At 39.7% G+C, this 15,273-nt stretch overlaps 1 protein-coding gene across 5 annotated transcripts in view; it reads right to left on the bottom strand.

Moving 5' to 3' along the window:
- Positions 1-9,675, bottom strand: part of IST1 (IST1 factor associated with ESCRT-III) — a 33,366-nt gene extending 23,691 nt beyond the window's left edge. For 4 of the 5 annotated variants that reach the window (XM_032854036.1, XM_032854038.1, XM_032854041.1 and 1 more), the window contains exon 1: positions 9,474-9,598. The gene's annotated coding sequence lies outside the window, so the exon portion shown is untranslated. Of the gene's footprint in view, positions 1-9,473; positions 9,599-9,652 lie in introns of those variants that run through there. The other variant, XM_032854037.1, reaches the window with a different exon arrangement.
- Between the last annotated feature and the right edge of the window lie 5,598 nt (positions 9,676-15,273).

The following is a 15,273-nucleotide window of genomic DNA, read 5'->3' as shown; positions in this document are numbered from 1 at the left end:
TATATAATAATAATAATAATAATAAAATATAATAATATAATATAATTATTATTATTATATCTATAATTATTTAGAGATAGAGAGAAATCACCAAGGAAATATAACAATCCTAACAGTAAATGCACCTAACAAACAGAGCTTCAAAAATTACGAAGCAGGGGCGCCTGAGTGGCTCAGTGGCTTAAGCCTCTGCCATTGGCTTGGGTCATGATCTCAGGGTCCTGGGATCGAGCCCCACATCAGGCTTTCTGCTAGGCAGGGAGCCTGCTTCCGCCTCTCTCTCTCTGCCTACTTCTGATCTGTCAAATAAATAAAAAATAAATATTAAAAAAAAAATACGAAGCAAGAACTGACAAATAGGAAAGAAGAAATAAATCACTAATTACAGCTGGAGACTTCAACATGCCTTCACCAGTAATTGATCAAACTGGTAGAATATCAGCAATGATATACAAGAAATGAACAGCACAAACAACCAAACCACCAACTATATCTCAGTGATAGTTACAGAACACTGTACCCAACACAGTATAATACAAAGAACATATTTGAATGTATACCATATCCCAGGATACAAAATAACCTTAACAAAACAGAATGGAAATCACACAAAGTATGATCTTTAATCATATGGAACTAAACTAGAAATCAGCTAACAAGATAGCAACAAATTTCCAAACACTTGAAAATTAACACACTTCTTCATAATCCACAGATCAAAGAGGAAGTTGCAAACAGGGAAAAAAAAAAGGTTTTAAAGGTTTGAACTGCAAGAAAATAAAAACATTGTAACCTGTGAAATGTAGTTTGTTTTTTTTTTTTTTTAAAGATTTTATTTATCTGACAGAGATCACAAGTAGGCAGAGAAGCAGGCAGAGGGAGAGAGGAAGGCAAGCAGGCTCCACACTGAGCAGAGAGCCCGACGCGGGGCTCAATCCCAGGAATTTGGGATCACGACGAGAGCTGAAGGCAGAGGCTTTAACCCACTGAGCCACCCAGGCGCCCCCTGTGAATGTAGTTTAAAAAACAGTACTTAAGGGGAAATTTACAACACTAAATGCTTATATTAGAAAAGGTCTCGGGACGCCTGGGTGGCTCAGTTGGTTGAGCAGCTGCCTTCGGCTCAGGTCATGATCCCGGCGTCCTGGGATCGAGTCCCGCATCAGGCTCCTTGCTCGGCAGGGAGCCTGCTTCTCCCTCTGCCTCTGCCTGTCATTCTGTCTGCCTGTGCTTGCTCTCTCTCCCTCTCTCTCTCTCTGACAAATAAATAAAATCTTTAAAAAAAAAAAAAAAAAAAAGAAAAGGTCTCAAATTAGTAATCTAAGCTTCTACCATAAGGAACTGTAAAAAGAACATTATTATAACCCAAAACAAGCAGAAGGAAACCATAAAAACAAGGCAAAAATTAATAAAATTGAAGAGGAAACTAGAGAAAAAGCAACAAAACCAAATGCTGGTTATCTAGAAAAAAACCTTTTAATTGTTTACTTATTCCTGAGAGAGAGAGAGAGAGAGAGAGAAAGAGATATTGAGAGAGAGAGCAGAGCAGGAAGGAGGGGCACAGAGAGAAGCAGACTCCCCACTGAGCAGGGAGCCCAAAGCGGGGCTCAATCCAGGGACCCCAAGATGTCCTGAGCCAAAGGCAGATGCTTACCCGAATGAGCCACCCTGGCACCCCAAGATTTAGAGGCCCTCTCTAAACTGACACAAAGAAATAGAAAATGTAATTACCCCACATACGCAACAAAAATTGAATCTAAAATTAAAAACAATTCCAAAGGAAAACAAAAGAAATTCAGGCCCAACTGGCTTCTCTATTAAACACTTAATACATCAATCATCTATAGAAAATTAGTACCAGTATTACATGAACCCTCACATACTTCGTAAGGCTGGTATGAGAATTAAATGATAAATGGACTCTTAATGTGTTTTAGGTTGAAATAAAAATGCTTAAGATATGCATTGTATCTCTCCTCCCCAGCTTTAACTTTTTTCATTAACCAGTTTCAAAGTCACTGGAAGACTTTAACTGTATATAATCAGTATAGCTCCTTGAAGTCAAAGTTTCTTTTTTTTTTTTAATCAAACACTATTTCTGTGGTTCCATTGTTATTCCCACACTAGTGCTTTGTACAAAGCTGTCACTATTGTTATTCAGTAAGAAATTTAAAGAAAAGTAATATTTTTTTTAAATTCCACCAACTAACATAATTTAGTTTTGTTTTAAATTTAAGGAAAGAAAAATAATTTGCCAAAGTATTTTGTAAACTTCAGTTTTGAGTATTTTTTTTTTAAAGATTTTACTTATTTATTTGACAGACCAAGATCACAAGGAGGCAGAGAGGCAGGCAGAGAGAGAGAGTGAAGCAGGCTCCCTGTGGAGCAGAGAGCCTGATGTGGGGCTCAATCCCAGGACCCTGGGATCATGACCTGAGCTGAAGGCAGAGGCTTAACCCACTGAGCCACCCAGGCACCCCTCTTTTTTTTTTATTAGGTTTTTTTAATTTATGTTTTTAGTAAGCTCTACACCCAACCTGGAGCTCAAATTCACAACCCAGAGATCAAGAGTAGCATGCTCTTCTGACAGAGCCAGCCAGGTTTGGAAGCCACCAAACCAACTTTGGAAGCCTCCAGGTTTCGAGGATTTTCAACTTTCAGAAATTAAAAAATGAATCATTAAAGACAATGACATGGGGCGCCTGGGTGGCTCAGCTGTTGGGCGTCTGCCCTCAGCTTGGGTCATGACCCCAGCATCCAGGGATCAAGCCCCAGACCAGGCTCCCTGCTCAGCAGGGAGCCTACTTCTCCCTCTCTAGCTCCCCCATGCTAGTGTTCCCTCTCTCACTATCTGTTATAAATAAATAAAATCTTAAAAAAAAAAAAAAAAGGGTTTCATCTGCCTTCAGCTCCAGTCATGATCCCAGGGTCCTGGGAGCGAGCCCTGCACCCACCTTCCTGCTCAGTGGAATAGTCTGCTTCTCCCTACCACTTGTGCCCTCTCTCTCAAATAAATAAAATCTATAAAAAATAAAAAATAAATTTAAAAAAGGACAGTGACATTAAACCACAAAGGTAATAACTAAAAATCTATCCTAAATAATTATCAATATATGAAATAAAGCATTAGACCCCAAACTAGTCTAATATAAAATATCACTTCATTACCGTTTCAGGACTTGAACCTGCTTCCAAAGCTAAATACCATAACCTCTGTACTTGGCATGATTAGGAATAATTAATCTAAAAATTAATAAAATATTCTGGTCAAGTTACTGTTTTATACATACACAAACATCTATATACATAAAAGAAACATATATATGAACAAATGTATATGTGAATACATGTACACATACTATGTACTAATACTGTCCAATAACTCACTTAAAATTCCTTTTATTATTCAGAGGTTATTCTTAAATGTTATGCACTCACTCACCAAATGTTTACATGTACTTCTACCAAGCACTGTGCTAAGCCACCACAGACAGGTAAATAAGACCTAACCCTAAAGCTTTCAAAGAGTTCACAATCTAGGAGAATGACATTAAAAAAAAAAAAAAAAAACTGTAAGACATGTAAACAACTATAACATAAACCCTATGAACTAGTGATTACAAAAGCAGTTCTCAGTATTCTACCTAGTTTATGGATAGACGAACCTCTTGTTATTGCTCTTCTCAGATACCGTATTTTTTTTTTTTTTAAACAAATTGGAAGGTTTGCAACCCTGCATCAAGCAAGTCTATCAGCATTGTTTTTCCAAAAGCATTTGCTCACTCCAGGTCTGTGCCACATTTTGCTAATTCCCACAGTATTTCAAACTTCTTCATTAATATTACATATGTCATAGTGATCTGTGATCAGTGACCTCTGATGTTACTATTGTAAAACTGTACTGGGGTGCCACCAATGTCTCCAACGTAGGACAATGTACTTTGCTGAGAAATGTGTATGTTCTTTGCTCCGCCAACCAGCTATCCCCCATCTCTCTGCTCCTAGTTAGGCATCCCTATTCCTTAAGACACAAGATGGAAATTAGGCCAGTCAATAACCCTACAATGGCCTTGAAGTGTTCAAGGAAAAAGAAGAGTCACGCGTCCCTCACTGTGAATCAAAAGATACAAATGATTAAACGTAATAAGGAAAACATGTCAAAAGTGGAGATAGGCTAAAAGCTAGATTTCTCACACAGGTTAGTCAAGTTGTGAATGCAAGGGAAAAGTTCTCGAAGGAAATGGAAAGTGCTACCCCAGTGAACAATGGTAAGAAAGTGAAACAGCCTTATTGCTGGTATGGAGAACATTTCAGTGGTCTGGATAAAAGATCAAACCAGCCACAACATTCCCTTAGCCAAAGCCTAATCCGGAGCAAGGTCCTCTCAATTCTACAAATTGAGAGAAGAAAGGAAAGCTGCAAAAGAAAAGCTTGAAGCTAGCAGAAGTTGATTCATGAGGTTTAAAGAAAGAAGCCATTTTCCATAGTATACAAGTGTGGAAGGTGAAGCAAGTGCTGATGCAGAAGCCACAGCAAATTATCCAGAAGGTGTAGCCAAGATAATTAATAAAGGTAACTATACTAAACAGATTTTTTTTTAAGTGCTCCATGCTCAACACAGAGCCCAACATGGGGCTTGAACTCACAACCCTGAGATCAAGACCTCAGATAAGATCAAGAGTCAGATGCTTAACCAACTGAGCCACCCAGCCACCCCTAAACAACAGATTTTAAATGTAGATGAAACAGCCTTACACTGAAAGGAGATGCCATCCACGATTTCCACAGCTCGAGAGACCTCGATGCCTGGATTCAGTTTCAAAGGACAGGCTAACTCTCGTTAGGAGCTAATGCATAATGCAGCCTGTGAATTTAAGTTGAAGCCAATGCTCATTTACCATTCTGAAAATCCTAAGGCCCTAAAAAAATTATGCTATGTCTATTCTGCTTGGGCTCTATAAATGAAATAACAGAGCCTGAATGACAGCACATCTGTTTACAACATGGTTTATTGAGTATTTTAAGCCCACCAAGACTTGGTATTCAAAAAAAAAAAGATTCCTTTTACAGTTCATTGATAACACACCTGGTCACCCAAGAGCTCTGATGGAGAGGTATGAATGAGATTAACACCGTTTTCATACCTGCTAACAAAACATCCATTCTACAGCCCATGGATCAAGAGAGTAATTTCAATCTTCACGTCTTATTATTTAAGATATATATCCTACGTGGCTAGAGCTGCCATAGATAGTGATTTCTCTGATGGATTTGGACAAAGTCAACTGAAAACCTTTTGGAAAGGATTCACCATTCTAAATAACATTAAGAACATCTAATTCATGACAAGACAGCAAAATACCAGTAATAACAGGAGTTTGGAAAAAGTTAATTCCAATCTTCAAGGATGATTTTGAGGGGTTTTGGACTTCAGTGGAGGAAGCAACAATAAATGTATGAAGAGCAAAATAATTAAAATTAGAAATGGAGTCTGAAGATGTGAGTGAATTGCATGACAAAACCTTGATGAGAAGTTGTTTCTTATGAATGAGCAAAGTACTTGGTTTCTGGAGATGAATTCTACTCCTGGTAAGGATGCTGTGAAGATCAGTGAAATGATAAAGAATTTAGAATATTACATAAACTTGGTTGATAAAGCAGCAACAGAGTTTGAGACTCAAATTCTGAAAGAAAGTTCTATGGTGCATAAAATGTTATCAAACAGTATCATATGCTGAAGAAACTAGTCATGAAAGTCAACTAATGCAAAAACTCCATTATTTTCCTATTTTAAGAAATTGCCACAGCTTTAGCTTCATCCAGATCAGTCAGCAGCCATCAACATGGAGGGAAGACACTCTACCAGCAGAAAGGTTACAACCTGCTGAAAGTTCAGATGATGGTTAGCCTTTTTTTAGCAATATTTTTTAAGTTAAGATATGCATGTTGTTTTGTCAGACATAAAGCTACTGCACACTTAACAGGCTACAATGTAGTATAATATTAATTATTATATGTACTTTGAAAATAAAAAAAAAAATTCGGGGTGCCTGGATGGCTCAGTCTGTTAAGAGTCTGCCCTCAGGGGCGCCTGGGTGGCTCAGTGGGTTAAAGCCTCTGCCTTCAGCTCAGGTCATGATCCCAGGGACCTGGGATGAAGCCCCAAATTGGGCTCTCTGCTCAGCAGGGAGTCTGCTTTCCCCTCTCTCTGTCTACTTGTGATCTGTCAAATAAATAAATAAATAAATCTAAAAAAAAAAAAAAAAAAAAAAAAAGGAAAAGTCTTCCTCCAGATCAAGCCATAATCCTGGAGTCCTGGGATGGATCTAGCCTGCATCTAGCTCTCTACTCAGAGAGGAGGCCTGCTACTCCATCTCCCACTGCCAGTCCCTCTGCTTGTGTTCTCTCAAATAAACAAACTCTTAAAAAAAAAAAAAAAAAAGGTAAACAAAGAGTCATTTAACTCATTTTATTGTGATATTCACTTTATAGTGGTGGTCTGGAACCAAACCCACAATATCTCCAGGGTATGCCTATACTGATCTATTTTTATTAGTGTACCACTATGTCACGTGCCCTTCCTGGCTCTTCCCAACTCCTCATTTAATCCCAATCCTTAAATCTGGAACAACAAACCCAGCTAGTCCCTCTTTCATCATTCAATTCCGGGAGGCTTTTCTCTCTCTCTCTTTTTTAAAGAGCCTCTTAAAGAAGGATCTCTTTATTCCAAGTAAGAGAAGGTGTAAAACCATGGATTGAGTCTTTCCTCACATTATTTGGAGGAGGAAGGTGAGACTGCCGCAGCTCACACCTGCTGCCCAAAACTGTGAAGCTGTCCAGCAGTAGTAACCCTGAAAGCTCTATTTATAGTTAAAAATAGAAAGGGGGAAAAAAAAGGTGTGGGGCAGCCAGTTGGCTCAGTCATAAGTGTCTGCCTTTGGATCAGGTCATGATCTCAGCTCTCTGCTCAGCAGGGAGTTTGCTTCTCCCTTTCACTCCTCATCTCTGCTCTCCTTCTCTCTCTCAAATAAATAAAATCTCTCCTAAAAAAAGAAAGAAAGCAAAAAAGATCCTGAAGTCCTAAGAAACAAGCTTTAGAGTATGTAGCTCCAAAAGTGCCAAGTGGGGAAGGGTGGAAGCAGAGTCAATAGTGGCTAGGATGATATTATGCCGTATAAAGGAAAACTTTGTATTTGAAACATATTTTACTTTTCTTGAATACTTCTTCCCTATAAAATAAATGAACAAATTTAGGTACGACCACTGTAAGGAAGCTATGAAGAGGTAACATAAGAGTACAAACAAGCTAGAAAGCATTTCTAAGTTAGTATAGTCCAATCCTTAAAAACTTTGAATAGAGAACGCCAACTTTACTGTATTTTCAGTTATCCATTATCAAATCTTCGCTAATCAAATTAATCAAGATTAAATTTAATTTTTGATCAAGATTAAAAAGTTAGTAAAATGAAGGGCCACAAGACCAGCAGCATCATGCATAAACTCACAAGTACTGACTACAGAAAGCAGAGACCACCAAGATATTCTGAAAGAAGCTATAAATACTGAAATGTGTATGCATTATGAAAGTATTTTTGTCTTATTTCAATAAAATTAAAATAAAACAATTATAGAAAAGTCCCTGAGTATATGTTTACTCAGAGTTTTTCCTCATATTTTACAGTTGTAATCATGGACTCTGACACTACTGAGTCCTTTAATCACGTGACATAGTATCTGTTATGTTACAGTCTTCAGCTTTATTTTAATGGCTGTCTAATATTCCATAGTAATTTTTAAATTAGCCCCCCAACTTCCTGATATTTATCATATAAGGCTGAAATCGGTATTCATATATATACTACATTTCCTATATTTGAAGTTACTTCATTAGACTACACCTTATTTTGTAGTTTTATTTTTTAAATCAGAATAGACTACATACAGCTGGGACTTGACTCTAGTCTCTTTTTAAAGATTTTTATTTATTTTTTGGTCAGTGAGAGAGAGAGAGAGAGCACAAGCAGGAAGAAGTAGGCAGAGGAAGAATCAGCCTCCCCATTAAGCAAGGAGCCCAATGCAGGACTCAGTCTCAGGACTCTGGGATCATGACCTGAGAGGAAGGCAGCCACTTAACTGACTGAGCCACCCAGGTGTCCCTTGAATCTAATTTTAAAGGAATGAGAATTTAAGTAGACTAAAGTTGGAGATTCTGGAAGCTCCTGATCACTTAGAATCCCAGAGGCACTAGAACAGAGTAAAAACAAGTAATTTGGACAGAATAGTAACAGTACTTTAAAAAATGACAGGACTCAGAAACTGGGTGACTTTAAAATGCAATGTTAACATTAAAGTTTCAAAACACTCTTATCTTCTAAGAAAAGGATATTACCAAGTCTTTTATCCCCTTTAGATGTGATTCGGAGAAAGTTGTAAAAGCAAAATTTCCCACAGACTACTGGATTGTAGGTAAAGGAGTCAAACGCTTCTACATGAATACACACTCACTCACATATATCTCAACTACTATTTTGTTAAATACACGCACAAGGAGAGATATAAACAAAACTGGCCCTGTACTGATCGTTGTTGAAGCTAGATGAGGGAATTCATTACTCCTTAGTCTACATGAAACTTTAATGAGAAGTTAAACTCACGATGCAAAACAAAAAATTACAATCCCCGATAGGAGTTACTTATGTGCGGCTTTTAATTTTACTACTGCAGAGAATGAAAGCCGCTGTGTCTTTCCTACTGCCTACTTGTAAACGGACCCTCCCATGGATCCTGATCCTGGCAAAAGTTTACGCTGCCGAGTTTCGAGTCCTCAGCTCCAGCACCCCGGAAAAGGAGAGCTGAGAACACAAAGAGGAGAGAGGCAAGGACAGGGCCTCGGGCTCCTCACAGGGGTTTCCCATAAGACACGGAGGAGTCTGCGAAACCGGGCAAAGACCGAAGCTCGCTTATGCTAAAGAGAAGAGCAATCTCCTCCGGCCAAAGGGGGAACCGCCTCAGGAGGCCGCCCCGCCGGGTACAGGCGAACGGACTCTCGCGGTCAACGCGGACCCCGACCTTTCCGAAGTCTCTCTGGACCCGTGGAAACGGCACAGGGGTGTTATCGAGACCGCGGGCCGAGCGCTGTCACCAACAGGAGCCGAAGCCGAGGCCGCGGCGTTTCCGCCTGGGCGGAGACTCCTCGAGGCAGGAAGAACAACAGGAAAGTTTCGCCGCCTCAAGTAGCCAGGACTAGCAGTATCCAAGCGGGTCCCGGCCCTGCCAAGCCCCCCGCCTCAGACGGCCTCCCGAACCACGGACCACCGGCCTGACCTCCGGCCTGACCCCAAACCCAGGATCCCTCCCTTTCTCCTCGCTTGCCACCTAAGGCTCGTCTGAATCCCAGACTAGGGACTCCTAAACTCGGAGCGCAGCGCGAGGAACAAAACAAAGACCCTTGACGCGAAGACTGCCACACTCACCTGCCTGAATCCAGGCGTGAAAACGGCTGAGAGGAACCTGGCACTTAAAGCTCAGCATCCAAAATGGCGGCTTGCTCAGCCTCGGCACAAACGAGCGCGGGCGGAGGGATCTGCGGGACCAAGATAGCCACGCCCCCCTCCCAGAGATTGGCTGCGCGCCCGCAGCTCCCGGAACTCACGTCCTGAGGGGCTGGAGGTTCCTACATCCAGCTCCCTTTGGAGCCGGCACGATGGGGACTACTTCCCGCGGCGGAGGCATGAGTGGTGACGCGCAAACACGTCACGCCACCTGCGTGGACACGTCACGCCACCTACGTGACGATGGTCATCTGTCAGAGGCGCACCCTGGGTAGGGCAGGTCTTACCGTGGGCTCGGAGAGGCGGGCGGGAGTGGTTTGTTCTCTTGCTCGTTGCCCAGTACGTTTTCCCGGATTTTTCCAGTCCCTCGAAAAACTGGCTCCAGTACTACCTTTTGGACACCCGGAGTTACTCCCTGAAATTTGCTCCCGTCCTTCTCTCAACTCCAGTCGCCCTAGGAGCTTGCCCCCAAGTGTCGGGTTCTTTGCTCCAGCGGCAATGACTGAGCAGGTTTCGATTCTTTAGACGCTGTTTATCCAACCCTTCACCCTAGTCCCTTAGTTGCCCTCCATCACTCCATTGAGGTCCTCCAATCGCTCTGCTCCTCCTTTAAACAAACCTGATTGCTCTTTCGAGCCAAATCTCCAGTCGGTATTATTGAATTCACTAATATTTCCTTAACAACACGTTCTACGGGAATTTACCTTATCTCTATTCAGAGGAAACTTTCACTTAGTTTTCTTTGTTTTTTGGTTTTTGGTTTTTTGTTTTTTTTTTTTTCCACTTGAAAACCGGTCCTCAGGTCAATGAGGGAAGGGGCTTCCTCGGCTCTTGACCTCTAGGAGAGGTAATTCTGCCCCCTACTGTAGAAGGCTGCATCTACCGAGACCAGAATTGGTTTGGGAAATTGTAACGCGGTCGTGTGACAAGAATGGAGATATGCTTAGAAACAGCGTGTTTTTGTAACCACTTGAAATATTTCCTTAAAAGACCGGTTCCAGAACTTCAAAATACAGTGTTTGATTCTTCTAAAATGTGTGTGTTGGGGGAGAGATTTCCCCTGTAAATGGATGCAAATATAATTGAGTCTGTCACGCACTAAGATAATAGCACCTTAAAAAATGGAAGTGAGGAGCGTATGGGTGGCTCAGTTAAGTGTCTGCCTTAGGCTCAGGTCATGATCCCAGGGTCCTGGGATGAGTACCCCATCAGGCTCCCTACTCGGTCGGGAGCCTGGCTCTCCCTCTCCCTCTGCAGCTCTCCCTGCTTGTTCTCTCTGTGTCTCTTTCTTTCTGTGTGTCAAATAAATAAATAAAATCTTAAAAGAAAAAAATGGAAGTGAGATCGGACTGCTCGAATTTAAAAAAGCATTAGAGACACTGCAACCAAATATAATGTGTGTGGGTCTTGTTTAATGATTCCAACAAACCAACTAGAAAAGACATTTTTTGAAACAACCAGGGAAATTAGATTATGGACCAGGTATTATATGATACCAACTAACCAAAGAATTGTTATTTTGTTAAGCATGAAAATGGCATTGAGAATTTGTAAGAAAATGTCCTTCGAGAATTTTTTTTCCTTTGAGGAATTTTTAAACGATAAATACTTTACATTGGGGTTAAAATGGGGCAAAAATCTTGATGATCATTTAATTGAGTGAGTTATTATTGTACAATTTTCTCTACCTTTAAGTATGTTTTAAAATGTTCATAGTCGGGGCACCTGGGTGGCTCAGTGGGTTAAAGCCTCTGCCTTCAGCTCAGGTCATGATCTCAGGGTCCTGGGATCCAGCCCCGCATCGGGCTCTCTGCTCAGCAGGGAGCCTGCTTCCTCCTCTCTCTCTGCCTACCTCTCTGCCTACTTGTGATCTCTGTCTGTCAAATAAATAAATAAAATCTTTTTTAAAAAATTCATAGTCAATAAGTAAAAAGGTGAAAACAACCCAACTGTCCGTTGTCCAATGACCAATAAAAGATGGTACATATATGCAATGGAATATTATTCATGCTAGAAAAGAAGGAAATTCTGATACATCATCTACAACATGGACAAACCTTGAAGCTATTATAGTATGTGAAATAAGCCAGTCACAAAAGGACATAACACTGAGTAATTCTATCTATACAAGGTCTCTGAAGAGGTCAAATTCAGAGAGGGAGAAAGTAGAATAGTGATTACCAGGGGCTAGGGGAGGGGAACGAGGGAAATGGTTCTTTAATAAGTACAGAGTTTCATTTTGGGAAGACAAAAAATTTCTAGAGATATATGGCAGTGAAGGCTACATGACAACGTGAATGTACTTAATGTCACTGAAGCATATAATTCAAAATAGTTAAAAAGCTAATTTTTAGGTTATATATATTTCACCACAATAAAAAACTGTTCAGAACAAAAATTTTTAAGTCCTTGTCATGAGAGAGATTAAATAAACAGGATATATGCTAATCATTTAAATGCAAAATATGGAATCTTCTATAAGAAAACTGGCTCTAATGAAAAGAGACTAATAAAACATAATAAGCAAATGAAATACATAAAACTCAATTGGATCCTGGTTAGATAAAAAAGGATACTTGGGGAAACAATTTAGGGAATTCAAAAATGTTTCGAATATTAGATATTATGAAATTATTGTTTATTTTCACAGGCAGTAATAATTGTAGTTGAGCAGGGGAGTCCCCTTATTCTTGGAGATGCATGTTGAACTGTGTAAAAGTAAAGGATCATGGTGCCTGCAACTTACTTTCAAATTGCTCAGAGAAAAAAAAAAGCGTGTGTGTTTTTATACTAAACTATTATATACCTCCATGGGAAATAGTAGTTTTCCCCCCAAAACTATGAGATTAAGCCATGGTCCCAGCAATAAATAAATATATTCTGATTCTGCTCTTCATTTAGTTTCAAAGAGAATAAAGAGTGAATTTAATACCTTCTCTTTTTTTAAGAGAAAAATGTTTGTTTTTACTAATTTGAGAGTGCATGTGTGGAGTTTAATGAAAGACTCCCCATGCCATTTTTAATTTTTTGGAAAATATTATTAAAAACTTATGCATTTTTTATTTTAAATTTAACACAAATAGGATAATAACATGCACACTATTCAGTAAACCTGCTTTTTATTTTTATTTTTTTTATTAAATATTTTATTTATTTATTTATTTTAGAGGGGGCCATGTGAAACTTGATCACACAGCCCCAAAATCATGACCTGAGCTGAAATCAAGAGTCAAGGACTTAACCGACTGAGCCACCCAGGCACCCCTAAACCTGCTTTTTATATTTAATATATTCTGCATACCATTTTTTAAGATTTTATTTTTAAGTAATCTCTATGCCCATGTGGGACTCAAACTTAAAACCCTGAGATCAAGAGTTGCACACTGTACTGACCAAGACAGCCAGGCACCCCATTCTGCATATCCTTTCTGTCAACATGTATGTCCAACTTTAACCATGGAAGCAGATATACCATTATTTAGCCAATCTGTTACTAATATTTAAGTTGATTCCAATAATTGTTCTATAATGTGCTATAGTGAATAACCTTCTAAGTATGTATATGCACACATTCAGACTACTTTTCAGACAGATTCTTGTAAGTGGCATTGCTAGGTCAAAGGGTATGCATATTTAAAAATCAGATTCCCATGTTACTTGTCCCCCAAGATTCATATGTTAAAGTGCTAACTTCCAGTATCTCAGAATATGACCTTATTTGGACATTGAGTGTTTACAGAGGTAGTCAAGTTCAAATTAAGTCCTTAGAGTGGGCCCTAATCCAATATGACTTACCTATATCCCCATAAAAAGGTTAAATTTGGAGACAGATGCACACTCAGTGAGAACACCAAGTGAAAATAAAGATGGAGATGGAGGTGAAGCATCTACAAATCAAGAAACACCAAAGATGGTCAGCAAACCACCAGAAGCTAGGAAAAGGCTTGGAACAGATACTTCCATAAAGCCCTCAGAAGGCACTATCCCTAGTGATACCTTGATCTAGGACTTCTAACCCCTAGAATCACGAGACAATAAATTTCTGTTGCTTAACCAGCCCAGTCTGTGGTACTTTGTTACAGCAGACTTACCAAACTAGTATAAGCCATTACCAGCCTTCTCTCCCAAAAGGTTCTATTATTTTATCCTCCTATGATAGTGTAGGAGAGTGCCCATTTTCTCATACTCTCCAATTATGGGCATTGTCAATCTTTCTAATCTTCTTGAAACAAGAAATTATTTTAATTTGCATATCTTTGAACCTTAGTAAGATTGACTAGTTTGTAAATACTGGGCTCATTGTAGTTTTTTGCCCATTTTCCTAATGGTGCAGATAAACTTATAAAATACATTTTTTACAGTAAAGCATAAATAGCCAACCACACATGCACGTGCGCATACATGCACACACAGCTGAAAAAAGTTTTGCAATAAACATTAAGTCTCCTTCCTCTGCCACTTAGTCTTTTAGTCCCTACCTCTAGAAATAGAATAACCATTGTTACCAGCTTCTGGTGCCTGTGAGCAAGTTACTTTTTTTTTTTTTTTAAAGATTTTATTTATTTATTTGACAGACAGAGATCACAAGTAGGCAGAGACGCAGGCAGAGAGAGAGAGAGGGAAGCAGGCTCCCTGCTGAGCAGAGAGCCTGATGCAGGACTCGATCCCAGGACCCTGAGATCGTGACCTGAGCCAAAGGCAGAGGCCTAACCCACCGAGCCACCCAGGTGCCCCTGAGCAAGTTACTTAATCTCTCTGTGCCTCAGTTCCTCATCTGTAAAATGGAGTAATATCATCTACCTTAATAAAGTTGTCGTGAGGATTAAGTGTGTTAATTATGAAAAGCTCTTAGAACAGTGTATTAAATAGGTAATGTTAAATGCTTTCAAAATCCTTCCAGTGATATTATATGTGTGTAAAACCACATGTATATACATACCCTTTTTTTAGACATGTAGTAGCATACTATGCACACTACACCATAACCTAAACTATAACATACATTAAGATAAAAGTTCATATCAGTAGTTGTCAATAATTCTCATTCTTTAAAGGACTGCATAATCCTCCAATATATATGTACCATAATTTTTTAAGCACCGATCTATTGATGGGAATTTAAGTTATTTCCAGTATTTTGCCTCTGTAAACAATGCTGCAATGATTAGATACTGGTTTGCATGGACTGTATTTAACAGGTAAATTCCAGAAGCATAAGGATCGAAGGGTAGGTATATTTTTAACGTTAATAGTTATTGCCAGATCACCCTTGACAGAGGAAGCATCAATTTACAGCGCCACCAGTGTGTGAGAGTTTCTAGTTCCCCATGCCCTCATTAGCACAGTGTGTCTGGATAAGTTTGGATAACTTGACATAATTGCAACCTTACTCAAACCATGAAAGTAAAGATGAGTGAAAAATGTCACGGAGCCCATGTCTTGCTGAAAGTGAGATTCAGGGGCGCCTCGGTGGCTCAGTGGTTTGAGCCTCTGCCTTCAGCTCAGGTCATGATCTCAGGGTCCTGGGACCGAGCCCCGCATCGGACTCTCTGCTCAGCATGGAGCCTGCTTCCCCCTCTCTCTCTCTGCCTGCTTCTCTGCCTACTTGTGATCTCTGTCAAGTAAATAAATAAAATCTTTAAAAAAAAAAAGAAAGAAGTGAGATGATTCATTTAGAAAAATTGCTTCCTACCCAACAGTTGCTTCAATTCACCATTCATCA

The sequence above is a fragment of the Lontra canadensis genome, unplaced genomic scaffold, assembly GCF_010015895.1.
Source record: "Lontra canadensis isolate GAN:19392208 unplaced genomic scaffold, GSC_riverotter_1.0 scaffold8, whole genome shotgun sequence".
NCBI classification, from domain to species: domain Eukaryota; kingdom Metazoa; phylum Chordata; class Mammalia; order Carnivora; family Mustelidae; genus Lontra; species Lontra canadensis.
This window is presented reverse-complemented; position numbering and strand designations above follow the sequence as displayed.